The sequence below is a fragment of the Cupressus sempervirens genome, chromosome 3 (assembly GCF_028749045.1).
Source record: "Cupressus sempervirens isolate cs-2001-9-10 chromosome 3, ASM2874904v1, whole genome shotgun sequence".
Taxonomy (NCBI): Eukaryota; Viridiplantae; Streptophyta; class Pinopsida; order Cupressales; family Cupressaceae; genus Cupressus; species Cupressus sempervirens.
The window spans coordinates 192358656-192381600 of NC_143120.1; positions in this window are offsets into that span (position 1 = coordinate 192358656).

Here is a 22945-nt window from a genome sequence, read left to right on the forward strand (position 1 = left end):
ACATCCTGATCTTTGGCTTAGGTCCTTGAAACCTTCTCTGCAAGCACCAAAAGCTCTGATACCAATTATTGAAAATATAAGTAGAGTAACTAAGAGAGGGGGGGGTGGTGAATCAGTTACTCCTAAAATAAATCGCAGATCCCTTATTTGTCAGCTATAAAATTTAGACTAATAAAATTGATTACCGTTGATACTCAGTAAACACACAGAAATTATTGTAACAAAGTGTGAATTACTTTAACAGATCTTAAGATGTTATTATTAATTATTTTCAAGCATGAAATAAATAACATGAACACATGAGATACCAGGATTTAACATAGAAACCCAATTTGGGAAAAACTACCAATGTAACTAGTTACTATTTTTCACTCTTTTGAAGTGAGCCCTATTAGGAGCCAACCCTATTAAAGGTTACAAAACACACTGTTAGGTGTGATCTTGTTAAAGGATTTAATCACCCTGTTAGGAGTGGCCTTGCAAGAGGTCTTATAAAAATTCAATGGAATTGCCACCTTGTTAGAGGATTTACAAATGGCTGTTAAACCAACTCTGTTAAGAGATTTTAGTTCACTGCTACAATGGTTAGAGTAACAATGAAATGACCTAATTGTGATGCAACTGAATTGGTGATTACAGATCTCTGTTCTAGTTCATACTTGATCCTTCCTAATTGAATAACACTTTTTTGCTCCACAAGGATATCTGCTTATCCTTCAAGTTTGCTTCCTCTCTTCTTATCTTGTTTCAATCAACTTGCATCTCACACTTTGAAATCACAACTTGACATTTTACTTATACCTTCTAGATTGTCAAGTCAGCTCAAATACAAATTAGAATAACCAATATTCATCACCTCAATTGACTAGAATCAATAAGTAAAATAATTAAGCTTTACATGCCAAAATTAGAAAATCCTTTGGTAGCCGACCCAGCTTGGTAGACATTGATTTTGAAGCAATTTCCTGTGTTAGCCAATAGAAGCTCAATTAACACTGCGAACTTACAAAATTTCTTTTGTAACCGAGTGAACTTAGTTAACACTTACTCTGCTCAACTTTCCCTTTGTTAACTGAGTGAGCTTGGTTAACACTCTTTTTTGCATAACTTCCTTCGACACCCAAGTGAGCTCGATAGATACTACCTTCTATATAGAGTAAACTCAAGAACACTCGGTAGACTAGGAAAATTATCTTCACTGACCAAGTGAGCTCATCATGCACTAATTGTCAACTGATATGATATTTGTGTAACATCAAAGACAACACATAATTAATCAATTATATCCAACAATGGCTATATAGGGTTTTGCCTTAGTCAAACCCCCATTTTGGTGATTTCCACCTCCATAAATAGCCAGATATAATAGAATGAGTGTGTGTATTGAATGTGTAATGCCAAGATCTAATCTACTAGATTGAAACACTAGCATGAATATGTTTGAGAAAGCAACACAAAGACTTGAATAAGATAAGAAATCATACCAAGACCTCAAGGCTAAAGTACTCCTACCAAACTCATAATCTGTAATTTCTACCCCATAATTATATCTTTGAATGGGTGAATATCAATAATAGAAAATCAAGGAAGATTTGATCTCTCTTGAACCAAATAGATGTTCACAAGGGTATAAAAATGATTGATATCCATAATAGCTTGATCTTCTATATAATTATCTTGCAATCTTGCATCTTCATAGCGTTGTCTCTTGATTCTAGTTGTAGATAGATGCAAATGAGAGTCTTTATATAGAGGCTTCAAGATGAGGCTCCTAGAGTAATGTGAGGACCCATAAATTAAATTTCACCTTGAATTAAGGTCCAAACACAATAACCAACTAAGGAGGGAAAATAATTAAATGAATCTCGAATTAAACCCCTTCCGCATTCAAATTCAAAAGCCTGACATTGATTTCAGGATCCTCCAAGACCAAAATCTAAAAAATGCGATCAAATCTTGAAGAGGGTCAAGGTCAACCTCGATTGTGACCTAGGTTAGGGATGACCTCAACCTTGCCCTAGATTAGGGTCAACCTAGTTGACCTTGCCAAAAGTCAGGATCAACATAGGGGTCAAAACCCAACCAAAGAAAAAAGAAAAAAGTCCCAAGGATACCCAAAAACCTAGAAATGATATCAGAATAGGATTGAATGCCAATAATAGGCACATAATCCTATAATAAATATGATGAATTCTATGAGGACCTATTCCTAAGTCCTACCTAGAAAATGGATCCATAGAGGAGGGATATTAAGGAGAATCCTCATGATCCTAACCCAAATTTCACCTAAAATGAAAGAATTAAGTGCATAATGCATCCTAAATGCAAATATTTCATGATAAATATACTGAAAGAGGGTGCTAAACCCACCAAGATGGAAGTTCTTCCATTTTAAGATGATACAAGTTGTATTTATGACCATCTTTAGTGATTTGGTACTTGTTTGTGACACCATCATGTTTGGCCTTAAGGTCATACTACCATGGACACCCTAGTAGAAGGTGACAAATATCCATGTCTACAATGTCACAAAGAACTCTATCCTTGTAATCTTTTATTGAAATATCTACCCAAGCTTGTTCATTTATCAATGTTTGTTGTCCTTTTTTCAACCAAGATACATGGGGGGATTTGGGTGGGGTATTTTATCTAGATTTAGTTTATCTACCATTTCTTTAGATACAAGATTTTTAGTAGAACTAGAATCAATAACTACCTTGCATACCTTTCAATGGCTTTTGAAGTTAGTCCTAAAGAGAATTTTTCTTTTTAGAGGCTCCACTAGCGTGGATTCTTAAATCAATGTCCTCTTCATCATGAAAGTAGCCCCTTCTTCACATGCATAGTCTCTTACACTTTCATCATCATCATCTTGTTGGACAAGATTTGTTCTTCTCTCTCCTTCATTACTCTGCTCTTAGGACACTTATTTGTATAGCGGCCCATTTGGTTACAATTGTAGCATTTGATCTACCCGTTGTTTCTTCCACCATTTTTGCCTCTACCATTACCTCTCCTTCCTCTATATTCGCCTATTAAATTTCTTTCTCCTTGGGTATTCTCCTTATTGGAATCTCCTTGTGGTCTATTGTTTTTTATTCATCTTCCTCCATAGTTTCCTCTTCCTCTATCATTCTTTCCTTTGTTTCTACCTCTTTATTCATTCCTTCTTTTGAACTTCTCTTTAACCTTGAGTGCTAATTGGTAGCACTAGTTTACTATGGTAGGAATTGTCAAACTTAGTTCATCTTTTATGGAAATCCTTAGTCCTTGCATGTATCTAGCAAGTTTCACACTTTCAGGTTCAACAAGTTTAGACTTCATTACTAACTTCTAAAATTATTCAGTATAGATAGAGATGTCCATATCTTTCTAACTCAAACTCATTCTCTTCTTATGAAGTTGAACTTCATAGTCATCAGGGACATAGGTCTCTCTGAGTAGGGTCACCATCTTCTTCCATGTGGTGACTAGATTCTTGTTACTCTTCACCCTATCATCTCGAGTGAAGTTCCACCATGTGAGTGTAGAGCCTTTGAGCCTTGACTTGGAAATCTTCACCCTTTGGTTCTCAGGGATGTCTTCATAGTGAAAGAAACTAGTTAGGGCATCTACTAGTTCTATTATAGCCTTTGGGTCAATTTTCCCATTGTATGTAGGAAAATCAAGCTTAACATTCATGGTTCTCTTCTTCATAGATTTTAGAGTCCTCACAAGTAGCCTCTGGTCAGTAGTACATTCTTCTTCATCTTGTTCAAGGGGTTCTTCATCACTCCCTTGTCTGACTTCTTCAGAGTTTTTACGACTTCTATTTCAAAGCTCTTCCTCAAGCTTTTCCATCACTTGCCTCATCAACTACATCTCCTTGTTCCTTTGCTCATCTTGCCTAAGTTTCTAGTCTCTAAGGTATTTCGTTATCTCTACTTTGGTCATCCTTGTAGATAACCCTCCTTCATCTTCTCCTTCCATGGCGTTAATAGATCTTTTATCCTAAGGGAGCTTAGGTTTCTCTGATACCACTTGATGTAAAGCTCTCCCTTTTATAGTAAACTAGGTTGTGGCATGGCCTTATGGTTTCCTGAATTACCCCAATATGGAGTCAAGAGAAGGCTCTACACCTTTGCATAAACTTTACTCACAAACATGAAATAGGTACTCAAAAGAGCACAACTAGAACTCTAAGCACAAAACCACTAAATACTAGGGATATGCTTGTGATGGAAACCTATGTATTCAAAGGGGAATGGAAAGGCTCCTGAACATTCAAAAAACTCAACTTGATGGGTTAGAACAACATAACTTATACCCAAAGGCCTCAAATAGAAACTAGCTTTTAGGCCTAAGAGTCCCAATTAGCCCTATTAAAGAAGAAATTAGAACTTAGTTTGAACTTACTCCAAAAGATCTAGAAAAAAAACCTTGATATCTAGACACCCTTTTGTAAGATGCTTATGATTCCAAACTTTCAGACTCCCAATTGATCAAATGACCACCAAACCAAAAATGCAGCAATTAGCCTTGTTAGGCCTAATTGATTAGGTTTGTGAAGGAAGTACAAATTGGGTTATTGATCAGACTTAGCCACCAAATAAGAAACTAAGAGGGGTTTATCAAAGATCACACTCCACTATTAGAAAGGTTGTATCCATCCCCTAAGTGCTTATGGCACTTCAATACATTTTGTCCTGAACTAAACACATAGAGATGTTTGGTCTAGGGTTGGGATGCAAAATTAGATAACGTGTTCTCCATCTCCCATGCTTTTGGGGTCTTATAGTACACCCTTCGAAATTTCATTTTCCCAAGTGACATGAGATTCCCATGGTTGAAATTCAAGTTAGGGCATTCTTGCAAAAATATGTCAATGAAACAAGGGTTTTGGTGCACCCAAGGAAGAATGTTAAGTATCTTTAGATGTTGATCACTTAAATCCTTCAAACCACTTGCATTGTTCTCTTAAGACATTCAAGTTTCAAATTCAAACAATTATTTTCTTCTTCCAATCTATACCAATCTATACACCCATGTGTTACAACAAATTATATGGAAAAATAGGAGATTTTATTGATTTCAAATTGCAAAAGTACATGTTCTCTGTCTTCCACTCACCTAAAAGGACTATTTGAAGACCTTTCCCAACTAATCCAACCAATTTTCAAAGGTTGTGACCATTTGGGAGTGATTAAGTGAATTTTTTTAAATGTAATTAGAAATTTTCAAGCCTTTTACCAAGCAATCAATGATAATCGAGCTCACTTAGGCATCAAAGATAGTTTTTCGTATGTGTCAAGCATTCAGTGATAATTGAGTTTGGAGATAGTATTGACTAAGTTGGGTCAGTTAACGAAGGAACACCAGCATAAACTTTGTACTAACTGAGTTGGGTAAGTTAACAAAGGGATCCTTTGTGTTAACTCAGTAAACATGTTTAGAATCCTAAGAACACACATAACCTATCCTAGGACTAAGATGTGCCTACTGACCATAGTAAAAACCCATGGTTTGTAAAACACCAATGGTGACTAGACCTTACAAGTAGGCTTATTTGTAATGCAAAACTACTTCTAAAACTTATCAAAGACTCTTAGGCACGAATGCCCTTGAATGAAACTCATGAAGAGCTTGTTGTAGTGGATGCTCTAGAGAGTAGAGGTATAGGTGCTCCTACACCATTATTTCATAGCCAACCTAATCAAGGGCTACTATGAAAGACACCTAATTATGAAGGAATTAGCATTGATCCTTGCCCAAGGTTAGAGGTGAGTATTTGTTTGTATAATTTGAAAGGTTCTAATCCTTTGATTTGCATCACTAATTCTATCAATTTTAATACATATGCTACAAGGAAATAAACATTTCCTTAATAATGAAATAATATTCAATAGAAAAATTAACCAAGATCTATTACAATGATTTGCAAGACTTTATGGTAAATCACCAAGTCTTCAATGATGAAATGAATAGCTATTGGCAGTAAACAAACTAATCTTGAAATTAAAAAAATGTTAAGAAATGTTAGGAAGTATATCACTCACCAAATTCTTGGGCTATACATTAGGAATATAAAGCCACCCTTGAATAAATCTGATTTGTACAACCAAAAGTATGAATTGGTGTTGATTCAAGATCTATATAAAAGGGGGTATCTGAATTCCTTATGAGGATATAATGAAATGACAGTGTATGGAAGTAAATGGAAAGGAAATGATAACATATCTATGATGCAAGATCATCCCAGGTTGCATTGCTATCCTTCATGTTTTCAGTTTTTATTCTGTTGCTAAAACTAGGTTCTGTTGAAACTGCATTTTCTAGTTTTTGGGTGCCTATTGAAGACCATGTAACTAATTTTCCTTAATGAATGAAGGGTTTTTTACTTTAGGGATTCAAGAGAGCCTAGAATAATATCTATATTCTAGATTAAAATTCCTAACTCCTTATAGTTTGGGAGATATGACAATTTTCCTAGAACATCAATTTCTAGCAGTTTTGCGCAACAGTTTCCTATGCTTGACTTTTAGAATGGAGGCACACTTTTCCTTAATGAATTAGACCTTGCACACTTATTGGATTTTAGAGGACCTATATATCTACTATAATTTCAAAGCATGATTTATAACTCAATCAAAGAATGGAGATATCATGATTTTTGTCGGACATCAATTTTAGGATAGTTAATTGCTGATGCAGGCTGACTTGTGTATTTAATTTTGGTTTATATTAATTTAATATTTAGTAAGAGCTAACTTGTGGCTTCTCTATGTTCTAGAATGATCTATAAGTAATTTTGGCTAGTATAAATAGAGTATTAGGCTTAGAGCTAAGTAGATTAGTGAGTGGAGAGAAAGAATGGCAAAGCAGAATTAGAAAGTGCAAATTTTCTACTGATCTTTGAGTATGAATATAATTTTTATATAGTCATAACCTAGAAGACCTTACAACTAAGAATGTATGTTGAATATTTGAAGAATTAATGAAATAATTTTACTCTTTTTCCTCCTTTAGTTGTTGTTCTTTGTGTTTTCTTTTGTTGTGTTAACTCTTGCAGGGTGGTTCGAAGAGTTGGGTGTGCCATTGGCCCTAGTCATCCCCGTCCAACCTTGCATTAGGTGGTATCAGAGCTTGAGGTTCATCCTTGTGGAGATTGGATCATGTAGAACCCTAATTTAGATTTGGTTTTAGGGTGGAAAATCTATGGATTTGACCTATAACTTGCAAAGGGTTACGATCTTGAAGGAACCTGATTTGTAAAGATGGTTCACGATAGAAAAAATGTTGATGATGCTATATTGGATCAGTTGAGACAAATTGTAGCTAGATTAGATGTTGTGGAGATAGCCCAGAGGAGAGGAGCACATCTTGATGATGTAAGTGATGATAAAGCAGCAACACCAAATCATAATCTAGAACTTGAGGAAGATCAAGATGAGGAAAGATTGTTGCGAGTGTTGTCTAGGGTAAATTCAAAGGCTATTGTAGAAGTTGTTCCTTATGATGGAAAATTGGATACCAATACTGTGTTAGATTCGATCTCAAATATGGAGAATTTCTTTGAGTATGAAAAGTGAAGATTGTTACTCTTGATAATACAAAGGTGAAGATTGTAGTCACTAGGTTGAAAAGTCATGCATGACTATGGTGGAAGCATTTGCAAACTGATAGACAAAGTAGAGGAAAGGAGAAGATCAAAACTTGACCAAAGATGGTGAACAAGGTAAAGGAAAAATTCCTTCCTATTGATTACCAAGTTAGTTTGTTGAGAAAGATGCAAAGTTTAAAACAAAAGGACATGACTGTGAAAGAGTATATCGAGGAATTCTATAGATTGGACATCAGATCTGGACATGTGGATGATGATGTTAAGAAAATTGTAAGGTACATAAATGGATTGAGAACTAAAATTCAAGATGAAATAATTTTTGCGAAGTTGGAAAGTGTTGAAGAAGCATATCAATATGCCTTGAAGGATGAGGAGATCTTAGCAAAGAAGCAAGAACAAAGACAAAGAGGTAGAGGTGGTAGATTCCAGAGAGGCAGATGCAGATCTTATGGTCGAGGTGGTAAATCTGAAAATTTTGTGTAGGATAAAGAAAAATTTGAATGGAAGAATGATGACAAAGACAAGACTGAGTGGAAAGGTGGCAGCTCATACTGAGGAGGTGTTGGATCTTATTGAGGAAGAGGTAATTCTTATCCTAGAGGTGGTTTCTATGGTAATTGTTTCAGATGTGGTAAAGACAAGCATAGATCTTTTGAATGTAGATCTTCTAAAAGTGGGTAGAATAATAGAAATGTTGTGATTCAAGAAGACATTGAGAGCTCACCAAGTGGACCTGAGGCTAGAGAAAATTTGATGGTGAGAAGAACCCTATGTAATAAGGGAAGTGATGAAGAACCTGTTCTTAGAAGAAGTATTTTCAAGAAAAGATGCAAGATGGTTGGAAAATGTTGCAAGGTAATCATTGATAGTGGAAGTTCAACAAATTTGGCATTAGAAGAGTTGGTTACAAAGTTACAATTATAGAGGCTAAAACATCCCAAATCTTATGATGTTTCATGGATCAAAGATGAGCATAAGATATTGGTAAGTGAGAAATGCCTCGTGAAGTTCAAAATTGGACATTACTTTGATGAAGTTTTGTGTGATATTATGCCCATGGATTGTTGTCATATTTTTTTGGGTAGACCTTGGTAATATGATAGATATGTTGTGCATGATGGAAGATTGAATCAATATACTCTTTGGGTAAATGGGAAGAAACAAACATTACTACCTTTGATTGAAAGTCCAGATAAGGTCAGTTGTACTGCAATAATAGTTTTCATGGTTAATGGAAAACAATTTGAAAAGGAAGTAAAGAAGAATCAAGTTTGTTTTTCTATAAATCCTAGAGGACCGAGTGTTGGTAGTAATGACTAAGCAGCAAAAGTTGGCATGACAATAAAAATTACAAAATTTTTGAATGAGTATAAAGATATTGTTGCTGATGACATTCCTGATGGATTACCTCTAGTAAGAAGTAGAAGTCATTGTATGGATCTGATTCCTAGAGCTAGTTTTCCAAACAAAGCACCATATAGATTGACACCTATAAAGAATGAGGAACTTAACAAACAAGTGAATGAACTGCTACAGAAGGGTTTAATTAGAGAAAGTTTGAGTCCATGTGTTGTACTTGTTTTATTAGCACCTAAGAAGAATGGAGAATAAAGAATGTGTACTAATTCTAGAGCTATTAACAAAATCACAGTGAAATATAGGTTTCCTATGTCCAGGATGGATGACATAATGCATAGTTTGAGTGGAGCAAAGTATTTTACCAAGATTGATTTGAAGAGTGGCTATCATCAGATCAAAATCAGAGAAGGTGATGAATGGAAGACTACTTTCAAGAAAAAAGATGCTTTGTATGAATGGTTGGTTATGCCTTTTGGTTTGACCAATGCACCTAGTACTTTCATGAGGTTGATGAATGAAGTTTTGAAAAGATTCTTGGGTAAGTTTGTGAGTGTTTATTTGGATGATATTCTAATATTCAATAAGACTAAGGAAGAACATCTTGAGCATATTAGACAAGTATTGCAGAGGTTGAAAGAGGAAAAGTTGTTGATTAATCTGAAGAAGTGTTCTTTTATGCAAGAGGAGATTGTGTATTTGAGATTTGTGATTGAAGCTAATGGATTGACGATGGATCCAGAGAAGGTTAAAGAAATTTTGGAGTGGCCTATACTTGAGAATGTGGGTGAGGTAAGATCATTTCATGGTTTGGCTAGTTTTTACAGAAAGTTTATAAAGAATTTCAGTGATGTTTGTAATGCTATGACTGAGACAATGAGAGGAGATAAAAAAGAATTCAAGTGGACACATGGAGCTGATAAGAGTTTTGAGACTTTGAAACAAAAGGTTGTTGAATTACTTGTATTGGTTTTGCCTGATTTAAAATAAAGTATTTCAAGTTGAATGTGATGCAAGTGGTAATGCAATAGGAGCTATATTAACTCAAGAAGGTAAGCCTGTTACTTTCTTTAGTGAAAATTTGAATGATGCTAAAAAGAAGTATTCTATGTATGATCAAGAATTTTATGCTATTGATCAATCATTGAAGAAGTGGAGACATTATTTGATTCCCAAGGAGTTTGTGTTGTATACTAATCACAAAGCTTTAAAATACTTGGGAAGTCAACATAAATTGAATCAGAGACAAATGAAGTGGGTTGAGTACTTGTAGAAGTTTGCATTTGTCATTAAGCATAAGAGTGGAGTTACTAATGGAGTTTTTGATGCATTGAGTAGAAGATGTTCTCTATTGACTAAAATGAAGGTTGAAGTTCTTGGTTTGATGAAATGAAAGAGTTGTATGATGCTGATCTTGATTTTTCTGAGGCATGGAGAGAATGTAGAGCACCAAATCTAACAAATCACATTAATAAGTATGATGATTATTTTATTCAAGAAGGTATGTTCTTCAAAGGTATTCAATTGTGTATTCCTAGAAGTTCTATGAGGTTGAATCTAATTAAGGAAAAGCATAGTGGTGGATTAGCTGGACATTTTGGAATTGATAAGACATTGAGTTTGTTGAAAGAGAAGTATTGTTGGCCACAAATGTATAAGGATGTTCATACATTTGTAAAGAGATGTGGAGTTTGTCAAGTTGCAAAAGGAGTGAGTCAAAATACTAGTTTGTATACACCTATTACTATTCCTGAGAAACCTCGGAGTGGCATCAGTATGGATTTTGTTCTTAGATTACCTAAGATAGTGAAAGGGTATGATTCCATATTTTTTGTGGTGGAAAAATTTTCTAAGATGACTCATTTCATACCATGTAAGAAGACATCAGATGTTGAGCATGTTGCTAAACTTTTCTTTAAAGAGATTGTGAGATTGCATGGATTACCAAGAAGCATTATTTTTTATAGAGACAGTAAATTTGTTGGTTATTTTTGGAAGACTTTGTGGAAGAAGATGGGTACTGAATTAAATTTTAGTTCTACATTCCATCCACAAACAGATGGACAAACAAAGGTTGTAAATAGAAGCTTGGGTAATTTTTTGAGATGTTTAGTTGAAAATAAGCCAAGTAATTAGGAGATGGTGTTAGCACAAGCTGAATTTGCATATAATAATTCTATGAATAGAAGTATAAGAAAGACACCTTTTGAGATTATTACAAGAATAAATCTTAGAGGAGTATTAGATTTGAGGGATATTGTTGGTGAAGAAAAGAGAAATGCTACAGGAGAAGAATTTGCCAATTATATGGAGTCTTGGCATAAGGAAGTGAAGTTGAGGATAGAACAAAGTAATCAGAAGTATAAGGAGAATGTTGATCAGTCTAGAAGACATTAGGATTTTCAAGTTGGTGATGAGATGATGGTTCATCTAAAGAAAGGAAGATTTCTAGTTGGAACATACAGTAAGTTGAAGATGAAAAAGTCTGGCCCTTGTAAGATCTTGAAGAAATTTGATAGTAGAAATGCTTATGAAGTTGAGTTACCTGATGACATGGGTATATGTCTTATATTGAATGTTGCTGATTTATACAAGTATCATGAGTTAGATGATGAAGTTTCTATATTAAAGGACTATCCTAAGACGAAAATTGAAGAAATTGAATAGGTATTGGATCAAAGAATTGGTAAGAGCACAAGAGGAAAAGATTATTATGAATATGTGGTGAAGTGGAAGAACAGACCTATGGTAGATGCTTCATGGATTTCTCAATCTAAGTTGGATTTAGCTTAGGTTGTGACATATCAATAATTTAGGAGAATCATTTCTTCCAACCCTAGTTTTCTGATGTAGGAGCATCCTGGGTTGCACTGCTATCCTACATGTTTTCAGTTTTTATTCTGTTGCTAAAACTGGGTTATGCTGAAATTGCGTTCTAGTTTTTGGGTTCCTGTTGCATACCATGTAACTAATTTTCCTTAATGAATGAAGGTTGTGTACTTTAGAGATTCAAGAGGGCCTATATTACTATCTATTTTCTAGATTTCAAGTCCTAACTCCTTATAGTTTGAGAGATATGGAAATTTTCCAAGAACATCAATTTCTAGCAGTTCTGCACAATAATTTCATGTGCCTGACTTTCAGAATGGATGTACACTTTTCCTTAATGAATCAGACCTTACACACTCAAGGGGTTGTAGAGGACCTAGATATCTACCATAAATTTGAAGCACAAGTTCTAACTCAATGGGAGCATGGAGATATCACGATTTTTCTCGAACATCAATTTCAGGATAGTTAATTGTTGATGCAGGCTGACTTGTGTATTTAATTTTGGTTTATTTTTATTTAATATTTCTTGAGAGCCAAATTGTGGCTTCTCCATGTTCTAGAATGATCTATAAGTCATTTTGGTTAGTATAAATAGAGTGTTTAGGCTTAGAGATAAGTAGATTAGCGAGTGGGGAGAAAGGATAGCGAAGTAGAACTGGAAAGTGTGAATTTGTTGATGATCTTTGTGTATGAATGTAATTTGTATTTGGACGTAACCTAGAAGGCCTTAAAGTTGGGCATGTATGTTGAATATTTGAAAAATCAATGAAATAATTTTACTCTTCTTCCTCCTTTGGTTTTTTTTCTTTGTGTTTTCTTTTGTAGTGTTAACTCTTGCAAGGTGGTTCAAAAAGTTGGGTGTGCCATTGACCCTAGTCATCCCCATCCAACCTTGTATCAATCTAATCTATGAAAGTAAGTGAAAGGAAAAAGGAATAAATATGTGTAACTTGAAACAAGATGAGGAGATTTGAACTTTGGATATGATTTTTTTACCACTAAAATTTATTGTAACTCTAGCTTTGAGAAGTTGAGACTTGTAACTATTTGCTACACAATGTTCAGCCAAAACGTGCAAGGATAAGTAAAGATTCCAAAGACAAGTTGACATGTCAACTTATTTTTGATTGCTCCAAATTTGATGATTTGTTCTTGAGGACCTATGGTTGTGTTTTCACTCTAAATTTGTAACTACACAACCTACTCATACACATAGACAAATAGGGAAAAGTTTGTGGGAAGTGATTTTCCTTGGTAGAATCCTTGTTTAGGAATCAACTTTGAAATTGGATTGAAAATGCATAAAGGAGAGTAAGCTAAACAAGATAAATGTTAGATTCAGCTTGCATTTTAAATCCTCATGAATGGATGTAGTAATTACTCAAAGCCATGAAGATGCTTGAATGTGTTGGTCTTGAAATAAGATGTAGAAGCAAAGATACCTTCACAAATGTATGGATCTTAGATTTCTAAATCATATATCTTGAATTATGTATTATTAATAACCACATAAAGAAGGAAAGAGGGAAGAAGAGTGCATGTGTTAATATTCTTGCTTGAATTTAGAATTCCTCTACTTGACCATCATGGGAGAGAAACTTACATCAATTAGAGAAGATTACTTTTTCTCTAATAGATCTTGAATTTGACAAGACTTAAAGATCTTGAGTTGGACGATTGACTACAAATCCTTAATGATAGCTTGTACTTGATTTGATTTTATTAGTATATGATTAATGGACATTTCTTCCAAAACAATTGTCATGCAAAAATGAGATGACTAGATGTACTTTTATACTTACTTAGGAATTGAAATGAAATCCAAGTCAACCAAAAATCAAAATGTTGGAAGAAAACCCCACTATCAAGCCCTAAACCAAGTCTAGGCTCAAAAAATATGGACAAGTCAAGAGGTCAACTTGCCCTAGGAGAAATGACCTCAAATTTTTTTAGGTTCTTGGGAGGGGGTGGGGGCGAGTGCTATGATAGGGTGTGGGACAAGGAAATGCATAATGTTGGGAGCAAGAATAATATACACATTAAGACCTTAATATGAAAAAATATGGTCTAATGGATCCTAAATCTTGTAAACATAGGTTGTAACTTTTTAAGATAATACAACTACATGAAAAATGAAAGATATAACAATTTATAGTTAAGAGATCACTATAAAAAATTATCTACCTTCAAGATAATATTGCGTAGTGCATACAAAAAAAAAATATTTAGACAAATCCAACAAATTTTTGTAACAAAACTAATATAACCCTTTTGTCAACTTATTCATTTTTTTTTTGGGTTAATAGTTACTATTTTCCCATGAATCCCTTATTAAACATTTTCCTCTTATACCAATTTCTAATAAGATTCCATATTGATTGGAAATTTTCCAGACCAAAGACCATGAAGGAATTCTTTTCTAAGCATCATGTTATCTATTGATAAGGCCATAACAAATCTTACGTAACATGTTTGGGATTTACAATCGTATTCAATGAATAAAATAGGTTGGATATCTTGGAGAAAAGATGTCACCAATTGGCCTAGTGGTGGAGAACTTGTACTCTTGAAAGAGAGGTCACAAGTTCAAATGCCACCGGGGGTAGGGTATGTATGCATCATTTGTAGTGTAGTTAGGTACTTCCCGAAAAGGAGTATGAGGTAGTACCATATCTCTATCACCATATCTCAACCCAAAAACTATGGCTGGTCTTTTGGACTATAAAAGCCCCTTTCCTTTCCTTTTAATTACAATGCATATGTCTTTGTATTTTTGGTTGCTAGATTGTTTCCATAATTTCTCCTATGAGCATCCCACCTTAGAGTTTGGAAAATCCATTGCCACCTCATAATTTTATGCTTTCAAAATGGATGTTGTCCATCTCTTGTCTACAAAAGTAAGTCTCCACCATGACCACCCATCATCTTTGACCGAGGCATTGCCATTCGAGCTAGTGATGCACTATGTGTCCTAACTTTCGACCACATCGCTCGCCCCTCTCATGATGATCTCATTGCTTAGAGAGCATTTAGTGTTCTCTATGACCTTGCTCAAGGCTGAGATTTTGGTGGTGGGCAGTGAGATCATTGGTGAAGCATTGACATAGGCGAGGGTTCCCAGAGAGTCTCCTCTTTTTTCCTTTCTGTGTGACGAAGAAAAGAAGCAAACTTGACATATTGGTTCAAATTTGGGCATCGATGCCACCTATAATCTCAACCAGCTAGACCGATCACCCTCCACACCTATGGGCGAGGACATACATTCCCATGGTGCTGGTTAATCTCTAGACAAAATGCACTAAAGACAAAAAAGAGGTAAACTTTTTTTTTTTCTTTTGATTCACGAAAACAAGTGATTTCTTTCCATTTTTTTTGTTGTTTTCGACTACAAACTATGCAGATCATGAAGATCAAATGTTGAAAATTTTAGAAAAATCCATGATGTTTTTTATTTTTAAAATTTTGTTCAAATGTGTGTTTTGTCTAGAGCTTAGCCACATTTCATTCCCATGACCCCTTGTTATTACCACCGGATAGTGATGCATATCACACAGATTGTTGTAAAAGTGGTTGTCACAGCCATGTGGAAGTATAAAGATAGGGTCTTTATTTAAAAATAGAATTGAACATGTAGTCATGTGCATCATAGCTAGCATTGTTGAAATTCATTAAACTAAACCACATAACACCAAGATCCACGTAGAACTACATTTATGAAATAGAACATAATCTCATGTTAGAATATTTAATTATCAATTTTTAAAATATAATATTTTGATTAAGGAATTAGCCTATTTTTAAAATAAATTATATGTAATTATAATTTTTTTACAATAATGATATTATTTTTATAATTAACTATTATGATAGATGATGATTACTATAATCAATTATTACTATTATTTAAAATGTTATATTTTCATAATTATTTTATATGTTTTGAGAATTTTTTTAACTAGTACTTTTAATTAGGGAACTAATTTATCATTAATTAAAAATTTTATTTTTTTGCTAGCTTATAAGTTTTTAGGTGAATTGTAGAATAAATATTTTTTCATCATGCTTAGAAGTATTCATAAATATTAACCAAAAAAAACAACTAATTGACCTTAAAATTTACAAGTATTATAAAGACCTCATGAGTCAAAAAAAAGAAATTCTAATTTTTTAAAGTAATGTTAAATATTTGACATTTCTAGCTTTAATTTCTCAAGAGAAACTCTTAAATTGAAAAGCTTTGTCACTTGTTCAAAGTGATGCTTCTATTGTCACTTAGAATAAGTTTAGTGGATTTTTTAAAGAATATTTGTAGGTATATAATTTATTCACAATTTATAAATATTGAAATCTCTTAAGTTAATTTTTTTCTTCAAAGTTTTCTATTCAATGAAAAATATTCAACATTTTTGTTTTAATTTTTCTAAAAGAATTTTCAAAATTTTACATTTAGCTATATTCATGTATCTAAGAATTCTTTTGCTTCTTCAATTGCTATATATAAATTTTGAAAACACTCATCAAAATAAAAAGCAACCAATGCCATTAAATTGAGACTTGTTACTTTTTTAACATTCTTAGGAAAAATGAATTATGATGCTCAAAATCATTGAATTTATCCTACAAGTGATACCACATGTTCTCATATGATTATATTTATATGACTTATCTATTAATTTGTCTTGTCTTTTTTTTCTAGCTAATCTTGCTTCTTCTTGGTTAGTCCCTATACTTAGAGAATAATGAAGACATAATTATTAACATGTACAATCTTAAATATCATTCAACGATCATAATTTTTAATATAAAATCTTGCTTACAAATCTTAATAAAATTATCATTTTAACCTCATCTCTTGTAAGACCCAAATTTTGAAATCAATATTATAACATAAGAAATGACATAAATTTAACTATTTAAACACTTTTCTTTCACAACCAACCTCATCCCTTGTAAGACCCAAAATTCTAAGTCGAATTCATGTCATAAAATAAACACAATGACATGAATTTAACAAGTTTGTCCTCCATTTTTAACAAAAGTTAGGGACTTCGACTCCATGAGAGCTCCTTAGCACATTTTTTATAATCCACTTCTCAATAAGGAATATTTGTGTGAGGGTGTATTTTATGTAATACCCTGTTCAAAAGCCCAAGAGAAATAAACCTAATATGATACAAAGTTTACTGGATTTTTTAATAAAAATAAAAATTTAAACAACATCAAAGTAAGCAATATACACAAATGCAATTACAATACAGATTTCATTCCTAAAGGGTTTCTTCATGTTGAGTGGCATTTAAGAAAGTTTTATTAATAAGTTTAAGTCTCAATTACAATGTCTATACTCATAAAATGAATATACCCATACATAATCTCATATAAACATACATAAAACAAATTGATATGATAAAGTACATATAGATAACATCATCTACTATAATGTCACAGGGTATGCAATAATAAATACAAGTATATCAATATAGAATACAACATCCCATATGGTCTCAAATACAAGATACATGATACACAGATACACCATCTAAATAAAAGTCTTCGAGATAATAATAGGAATGATAATGGTGCTACTACATCAACAAACATCCAACATCGACCAATTTGTAGGAGAACCCAATGGTAAGAAGTCACTACCTCCTGACTGTGTGGTCACCTAGTTAGGCTCCCACTCCCACCATGCAAGAGAGATAATGTACAATCCACACATAAATAATCAAATCATAAAAATCCTATGCAAGAGATCTTGATAGCTAAATATACCTCAAGGGTAACTCAAACTACTGATAAAGAAATATAACCAAAGTTAAACAAGATGCTCAACCAATCATACACCACATACCAAGGTCAACATCAAACACCAAGTATAAATCAAGTATCAAAACCAAAAAGATACAACCACCTCCAGATCAATGTCAAATGTCACAAGCACAATGACCAACAAATACCAATTATCATCAATAAAAGTAAACCACCAATCACTAACTCAAACAATAAAAATACCACTAATGAATAACTAACACTCATCAATAAAAGTCAACTATCAACAATAACTGACATCCAATTAATAAATAATAACTCACTATAAATACACCATCAAAAGTATCATCCAACAAGTACACCACCAAAGACAAATATAAAGAAAATATGAAGGTGGCTTAGGTTACATACTATGGAGTGTCATCACATGAGCCAACTCTAAGGTTATCCTAGTAGTCTCTTAGGACCCTGAACCCCTAGTAACTCTATGTGGAACTAGAACACCTTCTCGTAAAGATGAGGAAACTAGTCATACCTCTCAAGGTATCATCTCATTCTCCATCCTTAGCCTATACAAGCAATCAAGACGTGAATAGGGAATAATCTCTAACTTATATTTTTAATTTATCTTAAGGCATGGGGGAGGAAAGATTTTTAATTACTATGTTATCACATGATACATAACTTACAATGAGTTACCCTAGCAGCCACTTTGGGCCTTGACCCCCACTGCAAGCCACTCCGAGAGACATGTACCTAGACTACCTTCCCAAAACTCACAAACCACAATCGTGTCTCATACCACAAAAGTAATATTGATCAAATTTGGTCCTTAACATGCAACCCAAAAATAACATTGGTTCACAAAATCCAAGTTCTCATAAATGCTCATCAAAAAAAATCTTATAAAAAAAATCCTCAATTTAAATCATAAAATACATCATGACATCTAGTCAAATGGTCATTAGAAAAATCTCACAAACACCTCTAGTGCACATCCTAACTTGGCCAACTAAACAACTCACAAAGTAAAACCATCATGAAAATAAATATCACAGGAGTATAAATATAATATTTAAGAAAACACATAGTTTTCAATCATATGATATAATTCCATCATTTTCTCTTGTTTAATTTGGCTCATAAAGACGTGTTTAAAAATAAGGTAAGAATATATGTGTTAATATAAATTGTTATACCAATATACTTATTTAAATCAATAAGTATTTAAATGTTAAATTTCTTTGTGCATATAAAATATCATGCAATATTATAATGTTATTAATTTAAATAATCTTAAACCATAAATGATTTAATTAATAACATAAATGTATATTACTAGATTTAAATATTGATATCAATTTCAATTTTTAAAATATTAATATGACTTCTATTTAAGTCTAATATTAATATTTACTTTTCCTTTAATTCATAATGCAACTAGAAATAACTTGAATTTAAAATTATAATTATAACTAAATATTTGTAATTTCTCTCATACTATTAAATATTCATAACTAGATGATTTTATAGTGAGCTCTACTACAACTTCTCTTAAAATATAACACGTCACAAAAATATATTTATCAAATTATAACTCCACTTGCATTTAATAAATATATAACAAGTTATAACCCCCTAAGAGTTTTAAAAAGAACTAATATTAATAACCTGCTTACAAGAAAATAAGTAGTATTTATTTAATTAATTTTCAAAAATAATAAATTATATATTTTTTGTAATTTATTTATTTTTAATTTTTTTTAAATTTTCAAAATTAATAATTAATCAATTTTTCTTTCTAAAAAATTATATTATATTTTATAAAATAAACATAAACATGCAATTATGGGCAAAAGACTACAACACAATGGTAACTTGTGAGCCTCTCATGTGGGAGGTCTTGGGTTTGAATTCACTTAACACATAAAAATAATTAATTGCAATAAATAACAGTAATTAATCTAGGCTTCGGCCATTTACCAACAATAAAAAAACATGCAATTATTATTTTCATGTGCCTTTCATCTTCTAAAAACATGCAAGTATAATATATTTAGTTTCCTATCTTTAGTATATTTGTTTTCACATGCATTTGTAAGTTTAGTTACAACATATTTTCCTCTCAATTAATCTTTTCCTTTTCTAATAAATTTTGCAACCAAATTATTTTAGATATAAGAAAAACATTTATCTTTATTTAAAAATTTCATGATAATCACATGGTTCTAATGAAAATTTTAAATTTGAAACCCTGGATGTTCAATTTGTTGTTGTCTTCCAATTTTATATAATCAATTTTTTTCCTATATTAGAAAGAGTTTTACAAGAATACAATCATAATGATTTTCTAAATTTTTCTACAATTTTCCTCAGTCAAGTTTTTTTAATTAATAAGTTTTCCTTTTCAAAATTTACAACATAATTCTTTATCCAAAAATCAATACAATAAATTAATAAGCATTATGCAAGCATCGTGGAAAACACGAAGTAGACAAATTTATCAATAAAATTTTACAATGGGTTTTCAAACCCTACCTCAAAACCACAGCTAAAATATGAGACAATCTATGAATACATGCAAATCCAAACCCTCTGAAACTTTTAACATTTCTATTGTTCCAATTCTGAATTTTGCTCCCCAAAACTTGTGTGACCCTCAAATAAACTACAAACCCTCTACTAAAGAACCATATTCCTAACTAGAGTGTATATTCTCCAATTACTAAAAGCCACTAACTTTATTAAATAATAATTACTTTAATTATTTAATCCTTTCATGCACACTTAAAGAAGTTTTTAATTAAATTTTCTTTTCTTTTCCTCCACTTTATTAATTAGTGCAAGCACTATTTAAAGCACAATTCATTATTTAAATTAATAATAATTAAAGCTCATTATTTAAATGCAACTCTAATTTAATTGTTATTAATTAAATAACTATAATAAAGCAATATTAAATCTTTTAATTCTTTTTTTATCCAACTTCTTAAGTTAAACTTTTTAATTAAATTTTTGAAGTGAAGCACAAATTTTAATATTTTTCTTTTTATTGAAATAATATTTAATAATTCTCAATATTATATGATTAACCCAAATATTATAATTAAATCATTTATAAAATAAATCACATAGTCAAATCCACACAAAAATAACATTACCAAAACTGACAAAAAACTCAAAATTAAACAACACACACAAATCTAAGCTCGCAAGTTTTAAAAAGGTAGATAGTTAGATATAAGGCATCCTTCTCAGGACAACTAATTTGGCTATGATTGTATTGGATCTGAACATTATCTCCTCATTCTTATAATTGAGTTATTGTGATAAGGAATGCTCATCCTGACAACTCAGGGAAGTCAATGCCCGATACCTACATATATGTATAAAAGATGAGCATGTACATGTACATATATATCTAAGCTAAATAGACAATGACAATGAGTGGTACATTATGAAGATCCTGACTAGAAGGTGATTACAACTCCCTCCCTCAACCATATCAAGTACGTCAAACATAAATATAAAATAGACAAACACACACACACCATACACATACAAGTATGGGGTAAGTATAATAGTAAATCCTAAATATAAATAACATCATATTCTAACATGAACATCTCATCATCATGAGGACATAATAAACATATTTCTAAGGCACACCATATGACAACATCATAAAGTTAATTTCATTAATTAACTAAGAGTGATTAAAGCATCATCACTGCAAGTAGGAGATTGTTACAACCTGACATAATCAATTACTCAACATATCAAAGTATTGCATTTCAAATATCAAATAAAGGCTAACACATCTATAGAAGAGTTGTATAGAACTTTAACAACTAAGTCTACCATGATAGAAAATGAGAGGTACTACATTTTCTATGTCCAATATTAAATCCTCTAGACTCAATTGATTGATGTCTAATTTCTTTTAAAATTTTGGAATACTATGGGAGAAGAAATTGGTAGGGTTTATTTAGAAGCCTTTCACAAGAATTCGTGAAGAAACATAATTTCATACATAAAACTAGTGGCCTAGAGGATATTACTCACAAACAACTCTCATAACCTTTATAAATGTTTTATTATAACATTATTATGAAATTTGTTTCTCTCAATATTAGACTACTTCTTCCTTTAAGTTATTTAAGTTATGAGAACTATATTTATTAAGTCATAGACCATTCTTAACAAAAAAAAAAAGTTGTTTGGGAAGGGTTGGAATGGGAATGAAATTATTCATAATCTACATTGTTCATCAAATTTGATTTTTCTAAGGTTCATGGTTTCCAAAAAAGTCTTTTGTTCTTTCCTTGCTCTAGATGTTGGAATTTGGAACTTGCATTATTGAGTTCATTCAATGATCTTTTACAATAATTTAACTTTAAAATCATTATTATGACCATAAATCCAAGCATATGAGCTTTATTCGTTGATTAGCCAAGGTTGTCTTTTGCCTCCTACATTTTATATGCTTGTTACTATGGGATTTAACTATATCTTTGATCCATGTAGTCTTCCAAATACTGGTTAATTGTATTGCCTTGTCTAATTCATTTATTTACTTATTGCATTAGAATTTTGCTAATGATTCTTTCTCCACTCTTTTGAAAGGGGAAATAATTTAAACAAGATGATTGATATATTCTACCTAGCTTCTAGTGCAAATATTCAAGACAAAAAGACAACACCACAATTTTTTTTTCCCTCCCAAATGTAGATAGTTAATATATTTTAGATGCAAATAAATTGATCATGGGGAAATATCATTTTCTTAAGATTCCCCTTTTACTTAAATAGTTTTTTCCTAATAGCTTGCAATATGTTTAACATTGTTAAAACTAAAGAAGCTAAGCAACTTGAGCACTAATCCTTTGAGCTCTAGAATTTCAACTTCTACCTTTATCTTTCTTTTGGTTGGCTCCCTTATAAGGCTTTCCAATTCAAAATTGATATCCCCCTTAAAGATTTATATGAGATTTTATAAATAGAAATAAAGGTTTTAATAAGACATTCTCTTAGTCCTAAATGCATTAAAAGATCTTTTTTGGAGATTATGATGGCTAAAAAAAAAATTATTAGAAATTGTATTTCTTTGATATTTTTGATGGAAAATCAAATTAGAAAAGCCTTGATCATCAACCTTTTCTCACCATGCAGGAGCTTATTTTAATTCAAGATATTTTTACTAAGAGAATTTACAAGTTTAAGTAGTTGTCATGCTCAAATTTTGAACGAGACACACACAATACATACTAAATTTTTTTAAAAAATATTTAAAGAATTCATATAAATTCAATATTCATATTTTTTCTATCATTTCAAATCCATTTTAAAAGTGTTTTCAATAATAATTTGAATACAAGGAAAGAA